Here is a 6317-nt window from a genome sequence, read left to right as displayed (position 1 = left end):
TGATCTCCTCAAACATGCTAATCCCCACAATCTCCGCCTTCTACTATTTCACAAAGCTGTGTGAATGGAAGCCCAAGTGAAAATGGATTTTCACTGTTTTAGCGGGCAGACTGTTGGAGGTTATTTAGATAAACGAGGTAAACAGCCACACTAGAGAATGAGAAGGCACAAAAAATTTCACCAGAATTAAAAGTCATCTCAATCTCCCGAAAACATAGCCAGGGAAAATTTAGCCAGACTGAAAATATGTCCGTCGGCGGCACACCAGCAGGTCGAATCGTGATGGAGTTGTTCACTGACGTCGCACCGAAGACGGCAGAGAACTTCAGGGCTCTTTGCATCGGCGAGAAGGGTATTGGCAAGTCGGAGAAGCCCCTCCATTTCAAGGGTTCCTCCTTCCACCAGGTCATCCCCGTCTTTTATGTGTCAGGGCGGTGACTTTACGGCCGGGAATGGCACGGGCGGCAAGTCCATTCATGGTGCCAAGTTTGCGGACGAGAACTTCCAGAGGAAGCACAATTCTTTCTCCACATGTCAACATGGTAGAAGAGAGTTTACATCAGATTCAAATCAGTGGGTTTTTAAAAGTTTTTAATCATTCGGAAAAGTATATCTGGAGCTTTCTAAACCTTCCTATCATAATCCGGTTTCAATGGCTTAGCTTTTGGTTACTCTCAGATTATTTAGTGTTGAGCATAATTTATCGGCTTACTACGATAAAGAGGGGTGTTTTTGCTTTATTGAATGAATGTTAACATATTTGTTTTTATATAGTATTTTATAATTATATGAATATGTATATGAATTTTTATTTAAGTAATAATAGCTACTTTTTTAAAATATAATTAAAATAATTTTTAATTAAATTTTCAAATTCATTAATTGTTTAGATTTTTTACATTTATTATTTTATTCACTTTACAAAATTCAATTTCTCAAGTTAGAAATGATATATTTTAAGATTTTTTTAAAAATGTTTGAAAGTTAATAATACATTCAAAGAACTATTAAGGTTACTTTACTTTCTAAGTTGCTGCCTCATTTCTTTTTAAAAATATCAATAAATTATTTGCAAAAAGAGGGGTAAAAATTTATTAAGACAGAAAGGAATACAACAAGAAGAGCTCAACAAGGAGCTCGATCCTGAGCAACAAGATCATCAAATTCTTGCACCATCTCAAAGGACAGTTGCCTCCTATCCCTAATATTCCAACCTGGATCATGACTAGATGCCCATTTGGCTAAACAATCAGCAGTTCTATTCCATTCACGAGGAATATATGTGAACCTAATGAACTGAAAAGAGGAAGAGAAGAAAAGAATTTGCTTAACAACAGTAGCCAGCTGCCAACTAACATCCTCAAGCTCTTGCGAAGAAAGCATGTTCACCACTACCTGGGAATCAGACTCACAGATAATCTTACTCCATCCCCGCAAGCAACATTGTTCCACAACATATAAAATAGCCTGAGCTTCCATGAGATTGTTAGTATAATCACCATTATGAACTGAGAAGAAAAATTTAACATCCCGAGAACTACAACAAGCCACTTCACCAATACCAGCCGGACCAGGATTCCCACGGGAAGAACCATCAGTGTTAATTTTCAGAACTCCACAGGGAGGAGGAGTCCAGTGCCCATCCCGGTTAACCCGACCCTTCCTCTGATGATGAAGCTGCCTGGACATAGAAGGAAACCTATGAGCTGCAGCCCCATCCTGCAGATGAAAATTGAGGCGATTACAGATAGCAAGATCAATTGGATCCATACCCCCATCAAGCTCACACTTCACAAGAATAGTTTCCTGAAGAGAATGTGATATTTTCCACCAAAGATGCAAAACACCAAGCCGAACATCTTGGAATATGCAACAATTCCTCTCCAACCAGATATGCCAAAGCATGAAAGATGGGCTAACAATCCAAGCAGCATGGAGAAAAGAAGACTTGGAGGGAGCAGTACCCAAGCAGGCCCAGAACTCAGGCAAAGATGAAGCATGCTGACAAGAGCAACCCCAAGTGCGCCACCAAAGGTGCCATATCTGAGTAGAATAGGAGCAATGGAAGAACAGATGGGAGACAGACTCCTCTCCATTACCACACAAAACACAATAAGAGGGGCCCTGAAATCTACGTTTACAAAGATTATCCCAGGTAAGACAACGGTTGTGAGCCACTAGCCACATGAAAAAATTGCACTTGGACCAAGAAACTTTATTCCAAACTTGCTTCCACCAAGGGACCTCAACATCCCCAAATAATTGTCTAGTTATCTCCTGATACCCAGCAGAGACATGATATTTACCAGACAAGGTACCACCCCAAGCCAAAACTTTTGGACCAAGCAAAGAAGAACACTCTCTAGAGGCCAGAATTTGAGAAAGCTCCTGACGATCCATGTCTGTACCTCCAAGAGGCCAATCAGAAGAATGCTTCCATCTGTAACCAACAACAGGTCCCAATTGATAAGGAGTCTTGTAATGAGCCACTTTATCCCATCCAGCGGCAAGAAAAGAGTCACAAAGAGGCTGCAGATGAGGGTATATGATAAAATGGAAGGGAATCCATCCCAAGCATCAAACCAAAACAAAGCCTGAGAACCTCCTTTACATATCCAAAACAGACCCCTCTTTACCAACATCGCACCTGTCTTCAAAGTATGCCAAACCATTGAGCCACGACCTTCAAGAGGAAGTGCAGAAATAGAGCAAGGATCAGCACCATGAAAATATTTATGAGTGATAATACGAGCCCAAAGTTGATGTTGTCCAGAGCACCATCGCCAATAAAGTTTAGCAGCCAAAGCTTGACCACTCAATAGAGCAGATCGAAGACCAAGACCACCCTCCTTTTTAGGCCTACAAATAGTTGCCCAATTAACCAAGCTCCATTTAGTACTACACAAATTACCACTCCAAAGGAATTGTCGAGAAAGAGCATCAAACTCCTTGAGAAAGTAAATAGGTGCAGCGTGAACCATGCTTCGATAAGTAGGAAGAGCTTGGATAATAGCTTGAAGAAGAGTAACCCGGGCAGCAATAGAAAGCCATCTATGAGTCCAATGATTTACCTTATCCTGAAGCTTGGTAATCAAACTTTGCCAAAAGAGACGTGGCTGGCTGGAAACAGCAATAGGGATGCCAAGATAAGTCAAAGGAAGTGATCCTATCTGAAACTGTAGGATACCAACAATCCTGTGCTAAATAGAATCAGGAGTGTTAAAAAAGTAAATGGAAGATTTGTGCTCATTAACTTTCTGGCTTGAAGCTGCCAAATAAACGTCCAAAGCATGTCGAAAGGCTTCATCTTCCTTGATCCTAGCAAGACCAACAAGAGCAGAATCATCAACAAATTGAAGATGGGAAAGAGAAGGTAAGCCATTACCCCACCGCCAGCCTTGAATAGAATTCTGGGACACCTGATACTTAATGAATTTGCCCAAGCCTTCAGCCATGATGATGAATAGATATGGGGAGAGAGGGTCACCCTGGCGGAGGCCTCTAGAAGCACCAAATAGTTGAGAAGGTTGACCATTAATCAGAATAAAAAAAGAGGCAGAAGTAACACAACTCATAATCCAACTCACCCAGTCAAAGCTAAATCCAAAAGAAAGAAGAATACTCCTTAGGAAGCTCCATTTGACTCTATCGTAGGCCTTAGCGATATCTAGCTTAACAAACATGGCTCTCTCCCTTGAAGTAGCCATAGAGTGAATAGCCTCAGTAGCAATAACCACCCCATCCAAAATTTGTCTGCCAACAACAAAACCACCTTGTTCTTTTGAGATAATAATGGGAAGCCACCTTTTCAATCTCTCAGCAATCAACTTAGTAATAACTTTGTAAACCACATTACATAAGGCAATTGGTCTAAAAAACTCCAATTGATTAGCACCCTCTCTCTTAGGAATAAGAGTCAAGAATGTAGAGTTCAAAGCTCGAAGCATCTGCTTGCTAGCATAGGATTCTTTAACCACCTCCAACAAATCATGATTAATGATGTCCCAAAATTCCTGAAAGAATTCAACTGGAAAGCCATCAGGACTAGGAGCCTTCCCCTTAGGCATGCCAAAGACCACCTCCTCCAGCTCTTCTAAAGAAATAGGATGCATGAGATAATCATTCATTTCCTGAGTGATAAGGGAAGGAATACAGGGCAAAATAAGATTTTCTTCATTATCAGTAGGAGGAGAGTCCTCAGAGAAGAGGGTAGAGAAGTACCAAATAGCCTCCTGGAACAAAGCTGGTAAGGAATTCAGTTGGATACCTTGAGAATTAACCAAAGAAGAGATAGTGCTCTGATTCCGGCGAGATTGCACTGTTTTATGGAAAAAGGCAATGTTACGATCACCTTCCTGGAGCCAATCAACTCTAGCCTTTTGCTTCCAAAAAATTTCCTCTCGAAGTTCTCATTCTTCTAGAGCTCTAGAAGCAAGGGATTCAGCCTTGCCAAGAACCTCTGAGAAACCTCGATCTCTAATCTCCCTTGTGATGACATCAAGATCTTCTTGAGCAAGCCTCTTCATAAAGTGAAGGTTCCCAAAGCATTCCCTATTCCATATCTTGAGCTGCCTTTTAACATATTGAAGCCTTTTAAAAAATGAGAACATTGCAGTACCATATGCAAGAGCACCATCTTTCCACCAACAGGAAACACAATCATGAAGAGAGGAGTCCCGAAGCCACATCAACTGGAACTTAAAAGGAGGATGCTTCGAAACATAAGCCCCTATAGCGGAAAATTTGATTGGCCAATGATATGAACCCCTCCAATCAAGGATTTCTGAAGAGATAGTAAGGGTGCCACTAACCCAGAAGCAAAAAACAAGAAATCTATCCAGACGTTCTGAGATAGTAGCAACACCAGTCCTACGATTATTCCAGGTATAGAGACCATTAGAAGGCTTAACATCAGAGAGATGCAAAAGAGATATATGTTGCCGAAGAAGAGCAGAAGAAGACCCCAATCTAGCCAAACCACCATGCTTCTCCTCTAGACTTAAAACTGAATTGAAGTCCCCTGCTAACACCCAAGGATGATAAGGATGAAAATTTCTAACATATTGAATATGTTCCCAAAGTTCCTCCTTTCCCACAAGATCAACAGGTGCATACACATTAGTAACCATGATTACCTCTCCTGAGTCTAGAGCAGAAGCTACCGTAGAGAGAGCTGAGCGAGAAGACATCCAGCCAAGAGGAGAAATTTTTTGAGGATCCCAAAATATAGCTAAACCACCCGCACTGCCTGTTGCCCCAACACACTGGCATTGGCCACGAGACCAAATACTAGAGGCATGTTGGACCATAGACTCCACAAAGAGCTTAGTCTCTTGGATACAAAAAACATCAGGGCTATGATCAACCACCAAGTTATGAATAGCCTTTTGTCTAGGGATGCTATTCAACCCCCTTACATTCCATGAGAGAATAATCATCATTGGGTAGAATTGGGAAAATGAGAATCCAAAGGTTTCACTGAACCAAACTCAATCAATATATCTCCTGTGAGTTTAATCTTCTCTTGGTCTGTTTTGCGCCCACTCCTTAGAGGAGGAGTAGAAGAAGCCCACTTAAAGGGTCAAGACGTCAACCCCAAGGGGAGAGGAGAACCCTTGCCCTTACCTGATGGTAGCACATCCTTAACCAAATCAGCTAAAACAACATCATTATCCTCCAACACTGCAAGAGTCACCAGAGCCTCTGTCACAGGAGCTACAGGGACCTCACAGTTCTGATATACTACAACTTGGGATGCCCCACAAGCATCATTAGGAACAGATCTCTCATCTGGGCAAATTAGATCAGAAGAGATAGGAGGAGGAATACCCTCCTCTAGAACCATACTATCCAGCACCTCAAAGCGGTTAAAACCTGAATCAGATAATCTTTCTTTCAAAGGCCTCTTTTGACCACGACCCTTAGCACGAGGGCGAACAGGGGTAAATCCATCCTTATCTTGCATTTGAGCCTTACCCTTACCTGTAACATCTTGCGGATTCATCCCCTTGGTAGTATTAGCCATTTGAGATTGTCCTTTCCCTGTAGTATCTGCCAAACCACCAGTATTGCCAGCTGCAGAACCATCCACTCCTTTGAAACTTGAGTTACGATGGCACTGACGCAGTAAATGACCATACTCATGACAAATCCGGCAACGGAAAGGGAGAGATTCATAATCTAACTGTTGCACCCAAGAAAAATCCCCCATACAAATTTCCAAAGAATCTGGTAATGGGTTATTCAAATTAATTTCAACACAAATTCTAGCATAAGAAATAACCTTTTTATCGAGGGATTGATGTGCGATCGCAGCC

General features: G+C 41.6%; 1 pseudogene; it reads left to right on the top strand.

The window, feature by feature from the left end:
- Positions 1 to 246: 246 nt before the first annotated feature.
- LOC149568754 (peptidyl-prolyl cis-trans isomerase CYP19-2-like) lies at positions 247 to 595 on the top strand (annotated as a pseudogene).
- Positions 596 to 6317: the final 5722 nt, after the last annotated feature.

This window comes from Cupressus sempervirens, chromosome 3 (genome assembly GCF_028749045.1).
Source record: "Cupressus sempervirens isolate cs-2001-9-10 chromosome 3, ASM2874904v1, whole genome shotgun sequence".
In the NCBI taxonomy this organism is placed as follows: Eukaryota; Viridiplantae; Streptophyta; class Pinopsida; order Cupressales; family Cupressaceae; genus Cupressus; species Cupressus sempervirens.
This window is presented reverse-complemented; position numbering and strand designations above follow the sequence as displayed.